The sequence below is a fragment of the Solanum verrucosum genome, unplaced genomic scaffold (assembly GCF_900185275.1).
Source record: "Solanum verrucosum unplaced genomic scaffold, falcon-dt-bn FXZP01000007.1, whole genome shotgun sequence".
In the NCBI taxonomy this organism is placed as follows: domain Eukaryota; kingdom Viridiplantae; phylum Streptophyta; class Magnoliopsida; order Solanales; family Solanaceae; genus Solanum; species Solanum verrucosum.
The window spans coordinates 1,435,839-1,462,165 of record NW_026020177.1 but is presented as its reverse complement, the minus strand read 5'-3'; the positions used below and the strand labels follow the sequence as shown (position 1 = coordinate 1,462,165).

At 35.5% G+C, this 26,327-nt stretch overlaps 1 protein-coding gene across 2 annotated transcripts in view; it reads right to left on the bottom strand.

Moving 5' to 3' along the window:
* Nucleotides 1–26,327, bottom strand: part of LOC125829084 (uncharacterized) — a 1,125,066-nt gene that overhangs the window by 628,537 nt on the left and 470,202 nt on the right. The gene's annotated exons all lie outside the window — the stretch shown is intronic.

The following is a 26,327-nucleotide window of genomic DNA, read 5'->3' as shown; positions in this document are numbered from 1 at the left end:
TCTAGTGTATTACATGCAAAGTGATAAGTTAGGTATCTCTAAATCCTTGGTCCGGCATCTAGAGAATTTCACCCCGCACCTTGGTCCGGCTACGTGTGTATAATTTACTAACCCTTACCTTTACCTCATATTAGACATCATAATCGATGTTTGGCTTAGTTATTACTTCGCACCAATCGACACTAGCCTATTAGATAGTATCACACTAAATCTATGTTGATAATTCTTTTCTTGTTAATTACCTCCTTGGTCCGGCAAGTAGTAACAAGGCGAGTTCTAACGTTGGCCACCGTTAAAAAGACTTCTAAACGAAAGAATTATCAATGCATGCAAAATACTAGTCAAGAATTGCTTATTTACTATTCATACTTTGTTAATCGCTCATGGTTCCCACAACCCTAGTTATGAAAGTTAGCTACTCATTATCTCAAAAACACAATCAAAATTTATTAAAATAAATATGCTTGTGTTAATCATAAAAAGTTAAGAACAATAGCTAAACTATCTTTTATTAATCATGAATACAAATAAATAATAAAGGAGAAGAAAGAATAAACCACAATTCTCCGGCCTCCACGGCGGCTCTTCCAAAGTTCCTAAGCTAGAAGAAAATTTATATTGTGTCTTGTATCTTGGTTCTTGGCTTCCCTCTAATTATTTCCATGCCCTATTTATAGATGTAGGAAACCCTAAATAAAATAATTGAGTCCAAACAAATTAGGAAATCAAAACCCGAAAGGAATTGGATTCCTTTTTCTCCGCGTGTAGCTTCCAAGTTTGTGCGTGTAACTTCTTTTGATGTTGCTGCCTGATACGTGGACCAGCAGGTAAGTTTTTCTTTCTTTATTTGCATATAAATTATATTAATATTATATTAACTTATTTCCATTAAGCTGCCTGCTTGATTTCCTTCTTCAACTTTCCATCTTTAATTCGTTTTAGCTCCAAACATCTCCAATTTTCCATCAATTTAATCCTACAAATAAAATACACAATTTAGCACAATCCATAAAATTTATGCTCATAAAGGATAAATATAAATACTAAATGTGAGGCAAATAATGATTAAAAATATGTATTTTGACCTCACATCAACCCTCGAGTCGAGTCGAGTCGTTCATGCCTATAAATTCTGCATGAACTTCATAAATTGATCACCTTTTAGAGGAATAGTATCTTCAAGTTGTAAGTCATAAGTCATAAATATTGAGTTCCTAACCCAATTGAGATTATATTCCTAACTATGGGACTATTACATGTTATCCATAAAGTCCTTAAGTTGAGTTAAGTCGAGCAGTCTTGAGATGAGAAGTATCTTTGAGTCCTTGACTTGATTTGTTCATGCCCATAATTTCGCATGAACCTAATGAGTTGAGCATTCTTGGAAAGAGTAGTATCATTGAAGTTCTTGATTTTTTATTTGTTAAGTTTTGAGTACAGAGTTATTTGTATGATTATTTAAAACCTTGAATTGAGTCATTCACGTCCATTATTCGGCATGAACCCTACTTTGAGATGTTTTTTACAGCTTTTTCTAAACTTGTTTTAAGACTTGAGCATTGAGTTGAGAAAGAGTAGAGTCGAGTTCATTTTTCTTAAAATGATATATGGAAGGTAAGTATTCCCAAGAGTAAATGTTTTCACATTTAAAATAGGAGGAAACTAAGATTTCCAAAACAGTTTTGAGTAGTTGAGTAACACCTCTTTTTAGAGAAATATTTTCAGTAATAATCTCAAACCACAAAAAGAGTTCTGTTCTAAACATATGAGTTGAGTATATTTTGGGAGTAGTATTGAGCACTGATATGGAGACGAGTTCAGATAACTCAAGTCTCCATAAACCATGTAGCTGATGTGGGTAGAAAAGGTCATACTTTTTGGATGATTCCTTAATGCCTTTTAGCATAGACTAGTGGATCCACTTAGTTGATAGGTATTATACCTTGGCAAAGTATATGACAATTTTGGCGGCGAGGCGCTATATCATCACATAGCTCATACTGATGGTTGTCAGTTAGAGAAACTCCCAAAGATTTTAATGTATTTTTGTATACATACTGATTATTATTTTATTTTTCAATACATTGAGTTGTTATCTACAGTTTTAGAGCTTTCCATATTTATTGCCTCTTTTACTATTGTTTTATCCTTGAGTATCATGAGTTGAGTATTTTGAGTTGAGTATGTTGAGTTGATATGTTCTTTATTGTGTCGAGTACCTTATTGTTGAGTTTTACTAAGTTGATGAGTTGAGTATCTTATCCTTGAGTAATTCTGAGTTGAGTAAGTTTGAGTAGTTTTGAGAATCCTTGAGTATTCCTTGAGTTGAGTATGTTTCTTTTTTTTTTAAAAGTTCAAGCTTATGTTATACTTTAGAATTCCCTTTACGTGCTCGTACATTCCACGTACTGATACATTTGGCATACATTGTTTCATGATGCAGATATAGGGATTCAGGATCATCAACAGGCGCTTCGTTGATACTACATGGAGTTCGAGTTAGATATGGTTAGCTTGCTTGCTTTCGTCGAGTTCACTTTTAGTTTCAGTTATATCAGTTGTTAGGAGGTCGTGGGTCTTGTCCCGACTTCCATCTTTGTCATTTAGAGGCTTCATAGATAAACAATAGAGTTTCAGAAGTCTGTTTATTTATTCTGTTAAATGTTTTAAAGACTTAAGTTGTCTATTTTATGGCGAGTTGAAAATAATATTTTTTATTTTGACTTGTTCCTTTGAGTTAAAGATTTGCAAAGTTGAGTTTTTCAAAATTTTCTTAAGTTTTTAAGCTTTGTATGCTTGAGTTAGTCTTCCGCTTGTAGTTAGCTTGGATAAGGGTTCGCTTGGGGACCAACAATTGTTCTCGAGTGCCGGCATCGTCCAGGGTGTAGGCTCGGGTCATGAAAAACTTGGTATCAGAGCACAGAGTTCAAGTCTCCTAGGGTGTCTATGAATCCGTGTCAGTAGGTTGTTGTTTATAGTTGTCAGGGCCCCGCTTCTATAAATGAGGGACTACGAACATTAAAGAAGAAATGTTTCACTTCTTTCATACTCTTAATCGTGCAATAGAGCTATGTCATAGAGATTAATTCTAACTCTTGCATTCTAATATTCATTCGACTACGCATCATAATAGAGGTGGTTGAACAGAAAAGCTAGTCCTTTATCGATTAGTTGTTCTTAGAAAAAATCTTGAGGAAGTCATGAGATTCCACAGGGGCTTAATAAAAGCCCATGAGTGAGTTAAGTGTTGAGTTTCAGAGTAATACCCATATTCAATGAATCATGCATTTGAGCTAAAAGCAAGTTGTACTCTTTTCTTTAAGCCTTGTTTAGCTGAGATCCTTTTTAAGAAGTATTTTTAGAGCTTGGGTAACATTTTCACCCGAAAAGGTACCATGAGTTACGAGATCATGAGCAGAGTTAGAGGAGAGTATGCAGAGGTTTAGTAATCCTAGAAAATGAGATATCAATTGGTAAGATTATGTTATTGAAATCGTGTACCCAGTAAGTAATATGTAATGAGTTCCTTTATGAGTCAAGTAAGGAACAATGAGGTTGTAGAGAGTTCTCAATAGAAGGAAGGGGAATAGTTACTAGTTAAGATAAGTTTAAGTCTATTGTTAACCATAATATAGTTGATGTCGATGTTTCATCGTGCTAGAGGAGGTTAAATATATGTTTTGAATAGAAGCATAGAGTATTCATAAAGTGATAGATCTAATCTAGGCTTATGATTTGTTTAGAGGGTCATGGTGTTAACAAGGTTATAGAACTGATCAAGTAAAGAGGTATACTATAGTAGGCAAGCAATCGTATTAATATTCGGGTTTAGTAATGAACATTAAGATTGAATTTGAGATAATTGTTATGATCAAAAGAATGACAACATAAGGGTGATGATGTTAGTCTTGTGATTTGATCTAGAAGACTTGACATAGAGTAGGTGAGGAATTGAGATGTTACATGCAATAAATATGAGTGAAACAAAGGAGAGACTCTAACCTTTAGATAAGGGCAGTGAAGTGTAGCTAAGTCACAAGAGTAGCAAGAGCGTTAAGAGGTGTACCGAGGGTATGTAATCAGAAGAGGTTAAGAGAAACACCTAAGAAAGAGATCCTCGTACCCGCTTATAGAGAGTTTGGTAGTCATGAGATAAACTTCTCCCAAATATTAGAGTAAAAGAGGATGTAGACCAGTTTAGAGATGATGGAATAGGTCCATAACATTCAAGTGGCAGCTTTGGACCTAAGGGGGAGATGATAAGCTGAGAAATCAAGTCAAGTGTTTGAGAATAATATAGTAGTGATTTCCAAAGAATATGGGAGATATCTTTTCAAAGGTCCTTTTGGTAATGGACTTGTAAGAGTACTAAGATTGAATGTGGTGATAAGGAGTAATAGTCTTGGGATGAGGTATAGAACCCTAACCTAAGGATTTGTGTTAATCTTGAATATAGTTAAAGCGTACCATTAGAATCAGACCTTGGTAAGAGTAATCCCATTACATACACAGTCAAACCGTCATTCGAGGACGAATAATCTCAAGGGGTAGATATTGTAACACCCCAGAAATTTTTTTAAACTAAGACTCGAACCATCCTTCATTGTGAGTAGGATTTTACCAAGGAAATTAAAATTTCTCGAGTGTCCAGGTCACTAGATGTAGCACCTTGAGTTCCAAGATGAACTGAACAGAATTCATTTAAGTCATTCCTAAGTTCCTTTAAGCTTTGGTTCAACTTCAAACGACTATAACTCTCCGTACAAGATTAATTAGGTGGGAAATAAGGTATCCAATTAAATTTCTTTGAATTATCTTTTCCAACGCCAGTGATTTTGCTAAGTTTCGAGTTTGGATGACTGAGATATGCCCTTTTAAAGTCTAGTTGTCCAGTTAAGGAAAGTTATTCAAAAATAGTAAGGGGTATTCTGGTGTTTTCCTTACCAAATCAGATTTAATTCGTTTTAGTAGGGTTTAAAGGGTCTAATCCTATTGGTTTCAGTTTTATAATCCTAAAATACGCCTAGGGTTTTAGTATAGGGTTCAAGAAGAGAAAAGAAGATAAAAGAGGAGAGGATCAAGCGTTCGTCGAGATTCTTGTGTGTTGTTGAAGATTTTCGCCATGGGTTTAATCCCTAAGAAGTATGTAAGCTTCCATAGTGTTGGGTTTGTTCACACACACACCAATCATGCTTTTTTCAGCGAAATTTCATTCTTGAAGTTGAAAGATTAGAGTTCTTGATGACTTCTTGAGAAGTGTTCTTGAAGTTCATCCTAAATCTTGTTGTGTTGGGTCTTAGATGATTTCTTGAGATGAAAGTGAGTGTTTTGAGGGTTGTATTGAGTATATTAGAGTTTACTTATGTTCAGTAATCAAATCTAAGTGGTTGGGGAAGAAACCGTTCGATTCTAGGCAAGTTAGGGTGAGAAAACAAGCAAACAATTCGTCGAGTTTTCTGGGTTGGGGCCTGACGCGTCGCGCTAGACAGTGCGCCCCAAATCATGTTCTGAAATTTAGGGGTTGGCTCCCCGCGACACTGAGAGCACCAGGGTTGCCTGCCCCATTGATACACTCAAATTACACCTCTTTTCAGAAGCATAAGCGATCAGTATCACGTAAATAACCCAGCTTGTGGGTTGGGGTCGATCCCACGAGGAATATGGTTTAGACTTAAGTTCAATAATGATTATATTCATTTAGCCAATGTATTTCCGAGATAAATAAGTAAAAGGGGGGGGGGGATTTATGAACAATTTTAGGAAATTATGAAAGTAATTAGTAAGCAAGATTCAAACTTTTGTTGTTGTCAAATTGAGAAGGAAACTAAGGCGTACGTGTTCCCCATAAGCTCATAACTTCGTAATCCCCGTAATATCAATCTCTTCCTAGTGTATTACATGCAAAGCGATAAGTTATGTATCTCTAAATCCTTCGTCCGGTATCTAGAAAATTTCACCCCGCACCTTTGTCTGGCTATGTGTGTATAATTTACTAACCCTTACCATTACCTCATATTAGACATCACATCGATGTATGTCTTAGTTTTCACCCTTGCACCAATGAAAATTAATTCTATTAGATAGTATCATACTAAATATATGTTGATTATTCTTTTCTTATTAACAACCTCATTGGTTCGACAAGTAGCAACAAGGCGAGTTCTAACGTTGCACACCACTAAAAAGACTTATAGAGGAAAGAATTAGCAATGCATGCAAAACAATATTCGGGAAATACTTAGTTAGTATTCATACTTCGTTAATCGTTCATGGTTCCCACAACCCTAGTTGTGGATTTAGTTACGCATATTAGCAAGAAAACAATTCATAATGTTTGAAGAATAAATCATGAACTTACGTAGTAGAGTAGAATAATCCCATAATTTCAACTTGAATTTCAAGGTAAAAATCACCAAAACGTGCTTAGGAAATTATGAATTGCTAAAGTTGCAAGTTAATCTCCCAAGCTAAAAACTAGAACAAAAAGAATAATCTCTAACCTCCAAAAATGAGGTTTACATACCCTATATATATAGAAAAATAAGTCCTAACTAAAAAGGAAACGAAATAAGGAAATAAAGTTGCACGACGCGTCTTCATTATACGAGACTGGCCTAGGGTCCATAAGTCAATCTATGGTCTGTAGGTCCCTTCCGTGGCTCAGGACTTAGGCAATATTTCTTTCTTCAAAATCTGCAAAATATTTTGTCGCATCGACCATTCAATAATATGGACCGTAAGTCTATCTACAATCTGTAACTCTTCTCCGTGATGCCACACTTAGATTTTTTCAACATCAGGTACTAGAACCAATCTCTGAATGATTTGACGGAGCAACAATACGGTCCGTAGATCAATATACGATCTGTAAGTCACAACCGTGGTTCCACACATGGTCAAGAATTCCCTGATCTTCAGAAATGCCTTTCCTTCCCTCCTACGAATATCATCTACGGGGCGTAATTGGACCTACAGCCCTTAAGTTGCCTCCGTAGATGCCCTTTTCTGCACTTCTTTCAGTTGTGTCTTTAAGTTTCCGCGCCTAAACCTATTCCCTGCAAACATGAGAAAAACACATATAAACTAATACAAAATAGCCCTAGACACAAACAAATATGAAGTGAAATGTATCAAAAATACCGTAAACTCATGGTACATCACTCGTCTAGTTTGCAATCGGTATGTTCGTTTGAGTTCTTTCGAAGGGTACCTCCACTCCTTTTCGATTCTAACTACTCCAAGCTAATTCTTAACACCTATAAATCATTCATAACATGATCATAACCTTGAATTAATAATTCAAATTCAAGGTAGATTTAAGAGTTATGTTTTGAGAATTCTTTCGAACATTCTAAGAAAGTCCCTTCGAGTCCTTTTGAGGAGTCTTCTATAACTTCTACTAACTTGTTTCAAGACTTGAGAAAGTAAGTATGAGAGTGAGGAGAATGTACTCATGAGTCTACTTTGTCATCACGATATCCTTCATATCATGAACCATAACTCTTGAATTCATAATTCACATTCAAGAGGGAGTTAGGAATAGAGTTCAAGAAAGCCTTTGTGTTCAATGGTGAATCCTTTGTGATCCATCATAGATTTGAGTTTTGTTTTGAGGAATTAAGTATGAGAATAAGAAGAGTCGTATACATGAGTTTCATATTGTCATGTAGACCCTCAAGTCGAATCGTTCATGCCCATAAATTCCGCATGAACTTCATAAATGGATCACCTTTGAGAGGAGTAATATCTTCAAGTTCTAAGTCTTGAGTATTGAGTTCCTAACCCATTTGATATTATATTCCTAACCATTGGACTATTACATGTTATCCAAAAAGTCGTTGATTTGAGTTAAGTAGAGCAGTTTTGAGTTGAGATGTATCTTTGAGTCCTTGAGTTGAGTTGTTCATGCCCATAATTCCACAGGAACCTTATGAGTTGAGAATTCATTAAATAAGTAGTATCATTGTCGTTATTGACTTATGAGTTGTTGAGTTATGAGTATCGAGTTCTCTGTATGGTTATTTAAAACCTTGAATTGAGTCTTTCACGTCCATTATTCGGTATGAACCTTATTTTGAGAAGTCTTTTACAACTTTTTATAAACTTGTTTTAAGACTTGAGAAATTGAGTTGAGAAAGAGTAGAGTCGAGTTCATTTTCCTTAAAATGATATATGGGAACTAAGTATTCCCAAGAGTAAATATTTTCACATTTAAAGTAGGAGGAAACTGACATTTTCAGAAGTGTTTTCAGCACTTGAATGACACCTCTTTTTAGAGAAAGATTTTGAGTAATAATCTTAAACCACAGAGAGTTATGTTTTTAAGCATATGAGTTGAGTCTATTTGGGAGTAGTATTAAGCACCGATATAGGGACGAGTTCAGATAACTCAAGTCTCCATAAGCCATGTAGCTGACGTGGGTAGAAAGGGTCATACTTTTAGATGATTCCTTAATGCTTTTTAGCATGTACTAGTAGATCCACTTAGTTGAGAGGTCTTATACCTTGTCAAAGAATAGGAAAGTTCTGGCAGCGTGGGTGAGACGTTGTATCATCACATAGCTCATAGTGATGGTTGTCGATTAGAGTAACTCCCGCAGAGTATATTGTTGTTTTGTACATACACTGAGTAATATTGTATTTTTCAATACATTGAGTTGCTATCTACAGTTTTACAGCTTTCCATATATATTGCATCTTTTACTATTGCTTTATCCTTGAGTATCATGAGTTGAGTATTTCGAGTTGTGTATTTTGAGTTGATCTGTTCTTCATTGTATCGAGTACCTTATTGTTGAGTTTCACTGAGTTTAGAACCTTATTACTGAGTTGAGTATCTTATCCTTGTGTAATTCTTTGTTGAGTAAGTTTGAGTAGTTTTGACTATCTTTGAATATTCCTTGAGTTGAGTAAGTTTGAAAAGAGGTGAGTATGTATCCTTTTTTTAAGTTCAAGCTTATGTTATACTTTATAATTCCCCTTACATGCTCGTACATTCCACGTACTGAGTCATTTGTCCTGCATCGTTTAATGATACATATACAGGGATTCTGGATCATCAACAGGCACTTCGTTGATACTACATGGAGTTCGAGTTAGCTATGGTGAGCCTCCTTGCTTCCGGAGCGTTGCACTTTTACTTTCAGTTATATCAGTTGTTAGGAGGTCGTAGGTCTTGTCCTAACTTCCATCTTTGTGATTTAAAGGCTTTATACATAAACAGTAGAGTTTCAGAAGTTTGTTCATTTATTATGTTAAATGTTTTAAAGATTTAAGTTTCCTATTTTATGGCAAGTTGAATATATTATTTTTTATTCAAAGTTGTTCATTTGAGTTAATGATTTGCAAAGTTGAGTTTATCAAATTTTTATTCACTTTTCAAGCTTTGTATGTTTGAGTTTGTTTTCATGAAAAGTTGTGACATTTATGAAAAATTGTGACTTTCATGAAAAGTTGCGATTTTAATGAAGAGTTGCAACTTTTATAAGAAGTTGTGACTTTTGTGAAACATTATTACATTTATGAAAAGTTGCGACTTTAATGAAGAGTTGCGACTTTTATTAAAAGTTGTCACTTTTATGAAAGGTTATGACCTTACCGAAGGATTGCAACTTTTTAAAATAGTTGTAACCTTACCGATAAGGTACAATAAATATATGTTCACACTACCATTTGTTGTCTATAAATAGAGGAATGTTATTTCATTTTAAAACAACAACAATTCTGAACCTCTTCTTCTTCACAATTAAGTATTTGTATACTTTACTCAGGTTGAGTGGCTCAGTGAGACCATTGCTTAAGTTACAAATCCTCGTATATATTTTTACCGTCATTAATATATGCTTATGTTATTAAGGATAAATGATAAGATGTAGTAACTTTCGTTTTCCTTTACATTATTAATCTTTTATGTAGGATAATATAGTGTTTTAGTTTTAGTCACTGATAGATTTTAAGTATTATTTTATATATTCCGTGATATTCAATTCCTGCGTGCAGCGCGTGTAATATTACTAGTATAAAATAAAGAAGTGTGATGAAAATAAAGAATGAAGAAGACTAGGACAATTGCGGGGGGAGGGGTTGAAGAAGAAGTGTCGCGGGTGGGGGTGGAAAAGAGGATTCTAACTTCTTTTTTTACTTTAATTTCAAACTGACGCGCCTATTTTTTTTTTGTTTTTTTTTCCATATCAGTTTTAGGGGTAAGAAAATAAACTTTTGAGTAGTATAGGTGTGTAATAGGTCACTTGATAGTTTAAGCGTGCAACTGACTTTTTGGAACAAATTCAAGGGAAAATTTATGCCTTTTCCATATTTTTCACCATGCCATTTATACAAATTCATATTTTATATAGATATATACCAACAATAAAAAATATGATTCAAAGCAATAGGGATTCAAAAACCAAAAAAAAAATGCTCAAGGCTTACCTTTTTACGCTCATGGCTTACGTTTTTACATTTTAAGCTTACGTCCTATGGATCTATGTCTTTTATTTCCCCCCCCGGAGCGTTTTTGGTGCGCCTCACTCCGAAACTCGCCCCAAAAAGTGTTTTTGAAAGCACTGATCTATACTATGTAGGGGATTATATTAAACACTGCACACTCCAACTTATTTTGAATTTTTTTTATTGAATTAAAGTTTGATTAATAAATGTTGTATATTTTTACAATATTTTTGTGACAGTTTATTATGCAATTTTATAAACTTCTGCTTATTTGGTAAGATTGTAGGAGAATTAGGACAATTTTAATAATTTTACAACGTATAGATTTTTTTATGTTTAGGAGAAAACATACAACATAAAAAGTCCAAATTGCATATCTAAACAAAACTCATTGCCTGATTTCATATCGTATTACCAAACGGACCCTAAATTTGGAAAAATGCTCAAACTTGTCATCAAACTTTGATAAAAGGTTCAACTAAGTCATCCGTTAATAGTTTGGCTCATTTATGTCATTTCCGTTTGAAAAAATGTTTATCCATGCCATTTTTTGTTCACTAAAAACATTCGATTTTCAAATTAAGTTTTGACAAGTGGTCAATTACGATTCAGTCACACCATTTGTAACGACCTGATTTCCGTCGTTAGGGAAAAACCAACGGAGAAAGAATTCGGGTCAGGAAACTTTTTGGTAGGAACTTGGAATTTCCTAATCTCGTCCAGATTTGGACGAAATGAGAGTCAGTGAGGTCTAGGAAAATCTGGTAATAAATTAGAGATCTAATTATGATTCGGATCACATGAGTAGATAGCTAAGGCGTTAAGTAACCCGTACGACTTTATGGAATCGAATTCCGGTGATTAAAACTCCCGAAAATGATCTTAGCGTGAACGGGTAGTTGTTGAATCTCAAGGGTTGAAGGTGTGTGGTGAAATTGGGGCTCGGAACTGAAATTCTAATATTCTGTCTCTGTGCATGCGGCCGTAGAGGGACAATCGCGACTTAAATAGGGTAAAACCCCCCAAAAAATGTTATTTTCTGCAAAAGTTCATTCTTGAGAACTAAGAAACGACCCAGGATTATTTCTTGACCATTTTTCACCGTTCTTGAGGCTAAAGGTAAAGTTTTAACTCCCCGAATCCATTTTTTGTTCCGTACAACATAATCTAATGGGTAATTATCGATGGGGGGAGGGTTTTGATCTGGAATTTATGGTGGAAACAACCCTGATGGGGATCAAGGGTTTGACTTAGGGTTGATATTATTGATATAGTCCAAGTAATTAGGTGTTGTTTATTGATCCTTGCATATATTAATTGTTTGTAGACCTAAAACAAGCGGAAAGAATCGGAAAAGGGAAGATTCAAGTGCCTTGGGGGATTCAAGCTTTGATTCGAGGTAAGTGTTAGTTGTGATTTCATGATTATGTGATATATGTTTGTTCTTGATTCATTATAATATGTGTATGTATGCGAATGTTGCACTGTTGATCACAGTACTTGGGGATGAGGATAGATGAATGATGAATGCCATGAATCATGAATTGATTGTATCCTTTTGAGAATATATTTGTGATTGTGATTGTGGCATGTTCAATGGATCGGGTGTTGAGTTCCGACATAATAACACTGATCTATTGCCACATTCCGGAATAAACATAGGTTCTGTTGCCACATTTCGACATAAACATGGGATCGGTGCCACGTTTTGGCATAAACATTAGATCGGGTACCACATTCCGGTATGATAATAGTTTGGGTTTGGGTTCCATGAGAGTAGCATTGATTTGACATAACTATACATCTTGATAAATGTGAAATTGTTCGTTGTTCGTATCAGATATCGATATTGTGTATATTCAATGTATGCATGTTATTATATATTATTGTAATGACTTATGTATGCTGCACTTAGTGGGATAGCAGTGTGATCCTACCAGTACACTTTGGTTATGTACTGATACCGCACTTGATCTTTCTTTGTTGAGTACGGGGCATCTTCAGGCGGCTATTGATAAACCTAAGCTAGGTGACTATTGAGGTTGATCGAATTCAAGGGTGAGACAGTTCTTTCAGGTTGCCATGGATCTTCCTTGTTTAGGTCCACTCTTTTCGGACTCAGACTATTTGTTTAAGGTGTTTGTTTAGTTTCGAGGTTGTACCCATTGTTCTTAGACTTGTTGTTAGTAGAGTTTTGGTAAAATGACTTTCAGGTTTTATGGGTTGTTCTTCCGCTTTAGTTTGGTTAGTTGTTTGTTAAAAGCTTGGAGTTTATGGGGACTCCAATTTTATTGTCATTTAAATCTGCTTCCGTATCTTTAAATGTCTTAGTTTTCACAAAATTTGTTAGTTTTGGGTTGTAGTAATGGTTCTCCCACCGAAAGGTTAGTGTGGGTGCCAATCACGACGGTCTGGGTCGTGACAAACTTGGTATCAGAGCCCTAGGTTCATTGATCTCATTGTACCAAAACGAGTCTAGTAGAGTCTTACATAACAGTACGAAGACATCCGTACTTTTCTTCGAGAGGCTATAGGACTTTAGGAAAAACTCACTTATTTCTACTCTTTCGTGTTATGATTTGAATCCAATTGGTAACTGGGTAATACAAGTTGGTATCTTTCCTCCTTCACTCTATGGTCCGAACTAGAGAAACAAAGTCTTAACAACATCACTAGCAAGAGAGGATGTGTATAGACTAGCGACAGTTGAATAGGGTCACCATTCGGAACAAGTATTTGTTGCCTCGAATTGATGATCTTTTGACTAGTTGTAGGGTGCATCAGTTTCTCTAAGATTGATCTAAGGTCTGACTATCATTAGTTAAAGATTGAGGCGGTTAAAAATTGGGTTCGACCAAGTTCTATTATTGAAATTAGAAGTTTTGTGGGGCTCGCTAGCTACTATTGTCACTTGTGGTATGAGTTAAGTCCAATTGGTATCTCCCGATTCCAATTGGTATCTCAACGAAGTGAATTAGATGTTATTGTCCCAATTGAAGGGACACAAGTAAGTTAATTGGAACTCAGAAGGTTCCAATTGGTATCTGGCCTTAGGGGTTGTATAAGGCATAGATGATCAGGAATGGTCGTCTATGGAAAGAACTAATTAAAGAATTTGGACCTGTCTGCAAGTTGTAACTGCTTGAGTGCCATGAAATTTGTTGTGCAAAAGAAAGTTATCACGAGATTAGGTGCAAAGATCTATATAAATTACGATGTGGTTCCTTAGCGAGAAATCTGGACGTGCGTTGCGACCAACTGATAACCTTGTGAGAGTCTAGGTGTATCCTGGGATAACTGTGTGGTAGTGTTTAAACGATGTAAAAGGATTCTAAAGTGCTTACTCCATTGGGTTGACCAGGGGGTAGACAATGATTGTCCTAGCTAAAGGGATTTTCTTAAATACCTAGTTATAACCAGGAAATCTAGGGGAAATATATAAAAGAGAGGAACCCCAAAAATTGTTGGTAGGGATTTTGTTTCCATCAGGGCAGCTGGGGCGGGATTTTCTCCATCACGGTGAGACCGCCAGTGTGGGATTTCTCCCGCCAGAGCATGACAGGGCGAGAAAAATTCTTTGCATAACTCCCCTGTTTTCCCCTAGTCACAATCATGGACCTCGAATCGTACCCGAACTAACCCCCACGATCTAACTCAGTGTTCAACAATCGAATATAAGTTATAAAGTATGTCACAATTGTTGAGAACCTGGGCATCTGAGGAGGAAATCGGCAAGGCTGTGGAAGCTGGGGAAATGGTAATGAAGGTAGAGCAGCAGTGCAGTCACGCAATGAGGTTGCCCATCAAAACTACAGGGCTCAGTTATATGCTTTCCTAAGCAAGATCGAGTTTGAGGTGTGTGATGTAGTGGTCACAAATGCTATTCTTGTCTGTGCCCAGATAACTATTGTTTTGTTTGATCTGGGTTCTACTTATTCGTATGTGTCAGTTCAATTGCCTTAGGATTTGATGTGGTCTGTGATATACTTGAAGCCCCCATCCATGTTTCTACCCCAGTTGAAGAGTAAGTCATAGTCACCCATATATGTCTGTTGTCCTGTTGTGTTTATGGATTTTTAGATTTGGGTTGCTTTGGTAATGATGAATATGACTGACTTGATATAATCTTAGGCATGACTTGGTTGTCCCCTTATTATACTGGACTTAATTGTAATGCTAAGTGGGTAGCTCTAGAGATCCCTGGTAGCGAAAAATTAGAGTAGGAAAGGGTGTACAAGCCTAAGCTAGCTAAGATCATATCTTTCATTTGGGCTAGGAAACTGGTAAGGCAGGGTTGTTTGGCGTATTTGGCTCATGTTAGGGATGTTGAGGTTAAGTCTCCCTCTATTGAGTTTATTCTTGTGGTGTCTGAGTTTAAGGAAGTGTTTCCTACATATTTGCCTAGTATGTGATGAGTCCACAAATTGGACTCATTCAGGGCTATATTTTAATAGAAATTTTGTCCTCAAATGCTTATTTTATCTCAATATCTTATGAGAACCCTTAAGTTTCAGGTATTTGATGTTTTAAGGAGAGCATGGGCACTACGTCACAAAAAGGAATCAAAAGGCTGAAAGAACGAAGAAATGAAGGCCTAAGGATCGCCGAAGGGTCTTACTTCGCCTTTTGTTCCAGTGTGCTGAGCCCTGAAAAAAAGGATCAAGTCGGCGGAAAAAGGGAGCAGTCGGCGCATCGCCGAGCAGTTCCTTGAAGCAGTACCATGTCGTACAATAACCCAGAGCACGACGATGTTGAAGGCTGGTACAAAACGGGGATGCATTACACCAAAGGGAGAATTGCTGAGTTGATCGGCAATTCCGTCTAACGACGTCGAACGATCCGCTGCAGCACAAATCTGTGATAACTATAAATACTAGTTAGAGTTTTTAGTTTTAGTGTGGAACAATTATTATAATTTTCACTAAGAGAATATTAATTTTTCATATTTTTGCTCTGAGTTTTAGAGAGTTTTGAACACTTGAAGAAGTATAGGGTTTCATCTCCAAGGATTTGGACTTAGGTCTCTTGGATTCTTCATTCTTGGCATATAATAAGACTAAAATCTTCATACCCATTTGAATGCAAGCTTGTATAAATTTCTATCTCTTGATGTGTGGCGAAAAACCCTAATTCTTAGGGTGTGATTTAACGAATATAGGATAAGATAATTGTTAGGTCTTTGCTTGCTGATAGATTAAATGTAGTTTAATGGTGAATTCATCTAGTAGTTTTGGTTGAATCTAATGGATTTGTAGTTGCAAATACAAGTTCACTAATGTATTTTCGGCTTGCTCGAGGAGAAGTTGTGAAACAAATACGACTAGATTGATGGCCTAAGGAGTGGGTCAACGTGAGGCTTATCCTGAGAGGGTTAGCCCTAGTCTCATATCCTAACACTCAGCTGGAGAGAGTGAGTGGGGTAAGGTGTAGGCTGGTCTTCATGCAGCAAGTGGGTATCTAGAGGAACCCATTTGAAACGGGGTAAGTTGCTCAAGATAGAACTTATTCGGACATAAAGCTTAGCCTAAACACTATTACTCTATAAATTTTCTATCGAAAGCATGTACCCAATAATTTAGATTAACCCGTATTCCGGTCAGATCCCAAGAATCTCCCTCACATTGCTTAGATTTCCTTGTTGATTTAGCTAATTTTAACTTACTTGTGATACCCCCCATTTGATATTTGACACTTTTGTGTCACCCCCTTTATTTACTATGTTTTTATTCCTTAACTTCTTTAGCTATGACTAATTAGTATGAAATTCTAATTTTCTATTAATTATCAAAATCACTCCTTTGGGACACGACCCCAACCCTTGATTGGGTTACTATACCATTGGACGATCGTAGAAACTCTACTGTAAGACGTGTCATTGATTAGGCAAACATAAAAATGGCACCGCTGCTGTGTAATGGTGTTATTTGGGAATTCTTAGTTAAATAGAATTTGTGATCCTTCTTAGTTTTAGCTTTACTAATCTAAAATGTAGTTTTGTTTCGCTAGTTTTGAATATCAACGCAGGGAAATAAGAATGGATGATCATTATGGTTACCACACGGACCATCCTCTCCTGTAACTACTGAACCTCAGGGATAAGCTCCTGACATTTAAATGGGTAGGGGTTGAGAAAGTTATGTAAATCTGACTGATGTTTTAAGCGATGCTGCAACCATGCCCATCTCATGGGATGACAGACAAAGCGCTACAGGAGTGCTTCTATAGGGGTCTTGGACCTGAGAATAGAAGTGTAGCCGATAAACTTTGCGAGGGTGGCATGCTATACCAGCCCTATGAAGTAGTACAAAAACTCCATGATGGCATGGTAGAAGGCAGCAAAGAAGCTAAAATGAAGCAGGAGTGGGACACACTTGTCACCTAGTTGGATGCTCTATCCAATTGAGTCACGGAATTGGAAGTACGAGCAATGGGAAAAGAAAATCACGTCTCCCTCCGAGAGTGTAGGCATGGGAAGAAATAGGGAGGAGTGGAAGATGACGAATCTCTTTCACTCATTCAGGAAAAAATTGAGGCACAGGAGAAGATGTTGAATGAGATGAAGGAAAACATCGAAGTGCTAAATGAAGAGTCAACCTCACACTCTATGACTATTCAGCTGCATGATGCTCAAATCTGCCATTTGATATTAGGTCACTACCCACCATTCACCGAGGACTTGCCTAATTACAACATGGGCGACTCCGACGATGAAGATTAGTTGCTGAATTTCATTGTGCCGCGAAGTTAACTAAGCCGTTGTTTGGGAGGCAACCCAAAACCCCTTAATAACTTATATTTGTGTATTAGTAAAGTAATAGTGTGTTTTTCACATACGGTGAAGTATAGGAGGTGCTCGAAAACTGCAGGGTTGCAAGCAACAGGTCTAGTTGGCGAGTCACTCACGAGCTCGCTGACCCACCTTTATCAATCGTTTGAACTTCTAGGATTACTGGGAAGATCCATAAAACTCGGCGGGTGAGTGATAAGTCGGTGACCAATCGAATGACTTAGCGATCGCGAGTGTTGTCGCCTAATGGGAAAGGACTGCATTGTTTGCGAGAAAAAGGTTTAAGTTCTCGAACTCGCTCACTCTTACATGCTTCCATTCCTCCAACTGCATCGGTGCACACTAATTTCCATATATTCCTGCATTACCTAAGTGTTTTAGTTAGCAATTTGTGCTCGGCACATAGATCACACCATATATAGGCTAGCGCAAAATAGTGGTTGTGACGCATTCGAGAACATGGGTTGAAAATAAGCGCATTGGGTTTCTTAGTAAAGTTGTGTATGGCTAGCGAACCACTTAATGTCCCCACCTCGCCTTCCTTGTACTGCAAAATTTGTCGAAGGAACTATGACTCGAAGTAGCAGATATATCCATACATAAAGTTGCAAGAAGGAACATACCACCTTGACAGATGGAGCAAATGCATCACCAGGATTGTTCTCTAGCCCTCTCTTTGTCGTTCTATCATTTGACCCTTGAATTATTGTTATATGCATTTGAGGACAAATAGTTTTTCTATTATGGTGGGGTGAAGCCTACCATTTGTGCGACTATTATTATCTATGTTTTTATGTATATATTTGGGTTATTCCGATTAAATTGTTTTATCTGCTTATCGTGGAAGTTTGAGTTTATGGCTCCCTTTTTCGTTTTAAATTGTAAAATGATTTTGACCTTTTCAAAAATAGTTGAATTTTTCGCACATTTTCGCCATCCTTTTTATGCTCTTGAATGTGGCTATTCTTTTACACAAATTTGAGTCTCTGTTCCAATCAATACCGATAACTTGAATAGTGCTCTCAATCGAACGCACATGAATGCGCGGCTACGATGAGGACAAATGAAATTGCATAGACAATATGTGAACCCTTTCCATCTCGTTATGACTAGCCTTTTATCAAATTGATTCTCTTGTGATGATCATTGCACACTAGCAAAAGTGTGGAGTCTTGTTTAACTTATAGTATCAATGCCTAATGTGATGAGCTTACCTGTGCATGATAGATCCTAGAATATGCCCGGTTGGTCCGGTGAACTAAGTGATGCTATCTTTTGATATGCTCTTAGGCAACTTCAATAGTGTGAGCTAATTTGACATATACCTCTTTTGTGACCTACCTTGTGATTGTGCGATTCTCTCTTGAGCACCCTTTGAGCCTTACCTTTCTTTGGAAGAAACTTGATGAAAACTAGACCTTTCTTAATCCATCACCCATGATCCTCATGAAGTTGTGGTTAGTTTGAATAGCCAACTTAGGCCAAAAGCCTAAGTTGAGGGTGTGGTGAAAAGAGAAGGCAAATCAAGAAATACAAGAAAGTCCCTTCTACCCATGGTTTTGAGGAAAATGGAACCCCTCCATAAAATAAAAATAAAAAAAAATGAAAAAGAAAGTTGTGGAATAAAGTACAAAAGAAATGGGGTTTCTTAACAATTCATGGGAAGCGAATAATAGGATGACCTATGATGCACTAATGAAAATGATGAAGGAAAAAGGAAAGGAAGTGTTCCGAGCACCACATCTCATGAGGATGAAAGTCACTGAGCGTAAATGACCATACCATTGCACTCAGCCCCATTACAATCCTTGAAAAGATCTTTTTATTTTATCTTGAGTGAGCTGAAGCAAATGTAGATTGGAAAATACGGGCAAACCTATGGGTGAAATTATGCATTATGTTCTTCTTCGTGAGTGTGAATGTGGCGTCTGATTCCAAAGCTTTAAACTGTGAAACCATTGTGTGAATATGGAATCATTCTTAGTGTGAGGGATTTTGAACACTATAGTTGAGCTTGAACTTGCATTTGAAACAAGTATTGTGAGCATGAGATTCGTTGATATTGGTGAGTCACAACTTGAATCTTTGAGTGCACATTTGATTTTTGCATAACTAAATTGAATTTTGTTGTGTGCATTTATGATTGAGTTTTATGTAGCACTGTTTGAGACACCCTTTTTTAACGGCTGAACTTAAGTTTGCTTGAGGACAAGCAAAAGTTTAAGTTGGCGGTGTTGATGAGTCCACAAATTGAACTCATTGAGGGCCATATTTTAATAGAAATTGTGTCCTCAAATGCTTATTTTTTCTCAATATCTGATGAAAACCCTTAGGTTTTAGGTATTTGAAGTTTTAAGGAGAGAATAGACACTATATCGCAAAAAGGAAAGAAAGGACTGAAAAGAATGAAGAAATGAATGCCTAAGGATCGCCAAGTCCACTTGGTGAGTCGCCGAAAGGGTCTTACTTCAACTTTTTTTCCAATGCGCTCAGCCCTGAAGAAAAGGATCAAGTCGGCGGAAAAATGGAGCAGTCGGCACATCGCCGAGTAGTTCCACAAAGCAGTACCATGCCTCCCATATCCCAGAGGACGACGATAGTGAAGGCTGGTACAAGACGACGATGAATTACACCAAAGGGTGAATCGTCGAGTTAATCAATGATTTTGATTAATTACACCGAACGATCCGTTGTAGCACAAATCTATGATAACTATAAATACTAGTTATAGTTTTTAGTTTTAGTGTGGAACAATTATTATAAAACTATTTCCCAAAAATACATCAAAAACCATAATATAATATGATCATTGATGACTCAGAAAGTCATACTACATAAACATTGATAGTATATCTAGATACCATACTGCTCATACATTGATGGCATACTCGATTGTAATACTAATCATGTTTCAGAACACTCTTTTCTCAAAACTCATGTCTACTTTCTCAAAACACAGTTTAAGAACTCTAGTGTTGGCTTTAAAAAACTTTTTAAAATTTAGAACTCAAATCATAGGGTTCATGTGAAATTTTTGAACATGAGCAATTACACTCAGGGATCTTAAGAGCAATAAAGAACCTCACTACTTAGAACTCAATACACAATGATACTACTCATCCCTAGACTGCTCGACTCTAGGGTTCATGCGGAATTATGGGCATGAATAATTCAACTCAAGCACTTCATGGGTAACATGTAATAGTCCCATGATAAGGAATATAATCTCAAAAAGGTTAGGAACTCGATACTCAAGAACTTAGAACTTGAAGATACTACTCCTCTCAAAGATGCTCAACTTATGAAGCTCATGCAGAATTTATGGGTATGAATGACTGGACTTGAGGGTCTACATGACGATATGGAACTCATGTATACAACTCTTCTTCTTCTTCTTCTTCTCATATGTACTTCCTTAAAACTTAGTTCAGATCAATAGTTGATCTCAAAGGATTCACAATTGGACTCAAGACGTTCTTGAACTCTACTCTTAACTATCTCTTGAATTTGAATTATGAATTCAAGAGTTATGGTTCATTATATGAAGGATCTCATAGATAGTATAGATTCGTGAATACATTCTCCTCACTCTCATGCTCACTTACTTAAGTCTTGAAACAAGTTATTAGAATTTGTAGAAAACTCCACAAAAGACTCTCAAGACTTGGCTCTTAACTCTTCCTTGAATTTGAATTATCAATTCAAGGTTATGATTTGTGATAGGAGAGAATATTTTAATGGTTAGGAGTGTTTTTAGATAGTTAAACATGAGAAACGATCAAGAAATCACTTTCTGGAAGCAAGTCCGCGACGCGGAGATGCATTTTAATATATGGTGAAAAAATAAATTTTGAGGAAGAGGGGTCCGCGACCTCTCCGTGATGTAGAGAAAGATTTTGTGCACAGGGAGGGCAGGTCCGCGACGCTGAGTGGAGTATCAGATTCGCCCGACTTTTTCCTTATTTGTTTTCTAACCCCGATTCGCCTAAACTCGATTCTTTTTCTGAATTCCTCTTTAGATTCAGATACCCAGTACATGTACACAAGAATCTAATCAAACACAACTCTGAAATCGACACAATTTCCTCAAAAACTCATCAATCTCATCTAAACTCAAGAACGAAAGCCAATTTCAAGAACATAATTCACGAACATCATACTTTCAACTTTCTAGAATGAATTTCGCTGAAATAAACATGATTGGTGTGTGGGTGAACAAACCCAACACTATGGAAGGTTGCATAACTCTTAGGGATTAAAACCTTGGCGAAATCCAAAATCAAATCCTCAAGAACTCGACGTAATCTCGGACTTTTCTCCTCTTTTCTCGACTCTTCTTTTATTTTCTCTTCTTGAACAATCAACTAAACCCCTAGGCGTATATTAGTATTATAAAATTGAGCCTGATCGTATTAGAACCCTAAACCCTTACTAAAAATGAATTAAATCTGATTGGATAAGGAAAAGACCAAATACCCCTTACTATTTTCGGGTAACTTTCCGTAACTGGACAGCTTGACTTCAAAAGGGAATATCTCACTCATCTGACCTCGAAACTGAGCAAACTTTGTGGCATTGGAAAGATAATTCAAAGACCTTTCATCTGATATCTTATGGGCCACCTAACTTATCATGTACTGAAAGTTATGTTCGTTTGAAGTTGACCCAAAACATAAAGGAACTTAGGAATGACGTGAATGAATTCACTTTAGTTCTTCTTGGAACTCAAGGTGCGACATCTAGTGACCTTAACACTTAGGAAAATATTAAATTCCTTGGTAAAATCCTACTTAAAACGAAGGATTGTTCGAGTCTGAGGTCAAAAATTTTCCGGGGTGTTACATAAATCAATACTTATTTATATTATATTATAAAAGTAAGAACTCCAACAACACAATAATAACTAAGTAATACACTATGGGGAATTGAGGAGAAAGTATATTTAAGAGGTGTAACAAAGAGATTTTAACAGTGATTATCTTTTAGTAGTAATAGTAAGAAAGTTTAGATTCACTATTCATAGGAACTTGTACTTTATCTTTCATTTTATAATTGATTACTTAATTGTTTTATTTAATAATATTTATATTATTTTTAGAATAATGTGATACATGCTTTGATATTCATATGCAACAAAATTAGTATATATATATATGGAGAAAAATATTCTATTTATAAACTCAAAGGTTCTTGAATCATACTTCAAGTTCTATCTATTTTCTTGTATGGAGAAGGGTCTAAAATGCCCCGCATGTATTTGAATTGGTAAATAATTACCCTCCATCCACCTATCAGCCGTAAAATACCCCTGACGTCCATCTTTCGGCTCAAAAATACCCTTGATGTTAATCATTTGACTCATATTTACTCTTATTTTTAATAGCACCCTTAGAGTAAAATTATTAAATATTTATTTATTATATTTCTTAATGTGTTCGGTCCAAATTTAAACCCTTCTCAAATAAATAATACAAATGATATTTTTAAAAATTCTAATTTTCTATAAAAACCACTTATGATTCATAATTTGACCCGATACACTTGAAAAAAATATTGAAAAAATAATTAATTTCATGATATCTTCCTATTGGCCTATTTTAAATCGACCCCAATTTATTATAACGTAACCCAACTCATAAATGGGAATCCAACTACAATCCAAACTTACCCTGACTTATTGTCCATCTAAAAAAAATATTATTTTCATTGATATAAAAACTTCTCTAAATTATCAAAATGTCTTGTTCATTTTCTCTTTTATTCCCTTTTGTAATCTCTTATTCTTAATTTGGATATCTGGGACTCAAACTTAACATCAACTCACATATTTATATTCTTTTAATTAGTATTATTATCATGATGGATGAGGGTGGGGTTAAGAGAAATGATTGTTTTTATTATTTTATTTTGAATTTTGGGTACACACAAAAGAAAAATGTAATATTTGTACATATTTGCTTAATTGAGTGATCTTTTATTGAACTAATTATTTATATATGAATGCATTGTTATTTTCCTCCTTTTTTTTTGTCTCTTGTTTGTCATAAATTTTTAAAAAAATTAAAATGGTGGACAAGATCCAAATAGAATATTTTTTTGGAAAAGATAGGAAGTGAAGGGTCCGGGAGGGAGGAGTAGAGACTAGACGCCTAACCTTTTTATAATTTTAAATTTACTATGAAATTCAAAATCAAGTCAATCATGTGAGCTTATATATTAAGTAATTTCAAATTATTTTAACGGAACAGGGCCTAAAATGCCCTTAAACTGTGAGATTTCGTAAAATATTACCCTTCATCACCTAATGAGTATGATCCGTTAGACATAAGAGTATTTTTGAGCCGGGAGGTGGACGTCAGGGGTATTTTAGAGCCGATAGGTGGATTAAGGGTAATTTTGTACCAATTCATATACTTGAGAGGCATTTTAGGCCATTCTCTGTTTCATGTATTGCTATATATTTCTATCTTTAGTAACATTCCTATTAATAAAAGTAAAAATCAAATTAAAATAGGACTAGGAATTACTCTAACTAACAAATTCTAATAAAAACATAAATAAGTAAATACCTTAAATATCAAATCCTAAACAACTTAAGATTTCTACTCTAACTTTGAATTATTATTGCCAACCTTTTCCTATAATTCAAAGTTGTATACTCTTGCCTTTTTCTTCTTGTTATTGTTGTTGTATTGGAGTGCTTCTTTGAAATCTTCAATTGTTGGACACTTCTGTCCAATCTTTCAATTGTTGGAGTACTTGTCTTCAATCATCAATTCTCATTTATTTGTTTTCTTGGTTGTGTTGGAGCACCTTCTCTCCAACTTCAAAGTGTTGGAGCACTTTCTCTACAACTCACGACATTTTTTTTCTTGGTTGTGTTAGAACACGTCTCTCCAACTTCAAAGTGTTGGAGCACTGTCTCTCCAACTCACGATATATTTTCTATTGGCTGTGTAAGAGCACTTCTCTCAAATTTCAAAGGTTGATGCCCTTCCCACCAACACCTTTTCTTTTTGTTTTTTTCGATATTTTTTTTCTGTTGGTTGTGTTGGAGAACTTCTCTCCAACTTCCAATGTTGATACCCTTCCCATCAACACCTTTTATTATTGTTTTTGTTTTGTTTTTGGTGTTGGAGCAATCTCTCTCCAACTCTCGTTGATGCCCTTCCCATCAACTACTTTTCTTTTTGTGTTTTTTTTTTTCTTTTTTGGTGTTGGAGAACTTTCTCTACATCTCTTGTTGATGCCCTTCCCATCAACTCATTTTCTTTTTATTTGTTTTGTTTTTTGTTTATTTTTTTACTTTCTCCAACTTTTAATTTAGAGAAGAGTTTTTTCCTGTTGTACTTGGTTGCACTTCTTTATATCTGCAATATTTTTGTAAGTCTTTGCTCATAGCATGTTTTTTTTTTCATGCATATATTATTCGTGCAGCCTTTGTCAACATGATCATTGGCCAAACGGATGACGTATCAGAAACTCTTTGATCTTTTACTAGGATCGGTGAAGCTTTGATACCAATTTGAAGGAAATATTTTATTTATAAGCTCAAAGATTCATGAATCTTACTTCATGTTTTATCTATTTATTTGTATTTCTCTATATTTATATCTTTAATAACACTATTTATAAAGGTAAAAATCAAATTAAACTAGGACTAGGAAATACTCTAACTAACAAATTCTAATCAAAATATAAATAAGTAAATACCATAAATAACAAATCCTAAACAACTTAAGATTTCTACTCTAACTTTGAATTATTATTTCCAACTATATATATATATATATATATATAAGTTAGTGCCTTCAATTTTTTAAATATGTCTTTAGTTTTTTTGTTAATTATATACGATTAAGCCACAATTACCCCCTGGACTATCGTAACTCCTTCTTCTTCTCCTTCTCCTTCTCCTTCTCCTTCTCCTTCTCCTTCTCCTTCTCCTTCTCCTTCTTCTTCTTCTTCTTCTTCTTCTTCTTCTCATACTTACTTTCTCAAAACTAAGCTCAAATCGATCAAATCGATAATTGATCTCAAAGGATTAACAATTCAACTTGAAGACTTTCTTGAACTCTACTTTTAACCCTTTCTTGAATTTGAATTATGAATTCAAGAGTTATGATTTATGATATGAAGGATCTCAATGATAGTGTAGACTCATGAATACATTCTCCTCACTCTCATGCTCACTTACTTGAGTCTTGAAACAAGTTATTAGAAATTGTCGAAGACTCCTCAAAAGACCCAAAGGGACTTTCTCAAAAGACTTGAAAGAACTCTCAAGACTTGACTCTTAACTCTACTCTTCACTCTTCCTTGAATTTTAATTATGAATTCAAGGATCATGACTTGATATATAGGATTTCTTGATGATTGGATGTAGGTTGGATAGTAAAAATCACTAACTTTCGTCTCAAGAATTCCTCAAAACCTCAACAAAACAAGATTTAGAATGAAACTTCAAGAACACTTATCAAGAACTCATCAAGAACTTAAATTGCGCAATATTTATGGATAGATTCGTAAAAAAAACTCATGCTTAGTGTGTGGGTGAACAAACCCAATACTATGACAACTTACATACCTCAAAGAACTAGGTTCTTGGCGAAATCTTGAATTTCTTGAACGAATGCTCAAAACTTTGAAATTTTTCTCCTCTTGAATCTTCTCTCTAGAACCCTAAATGATTTTGGGGATGAATGCAACTGATTCTAACTAGTTTAGACCCTTAATTAGGTGTAATTCACTATTAGAATAAGTGGGGATAAGTAAAAGACTAAAATACCCCTCTTATTTTTGGGTAACTTTCCTTAAATGGACAGTCTGTCTTAAAAAGGGCATATCTCCCTCATACGAGCTTTTTTATTAGCAAAATCAATGGTGTTGAAAAGATGACTCAGAGATATTTCATTTGATATCTTATGGGTCTCCTAACTCATCATGTGCTAAAAGTTATGGTCATTTGAAGTTGATCCAAAACTTAAATGAACTTAGGAATGACTTGAATGAACCCTCTTCTAAAATACTAAGCATATTTGGATTTATGAAAATTGACCCAAATCAGATTTGTCCCTAAAATAATACTAAA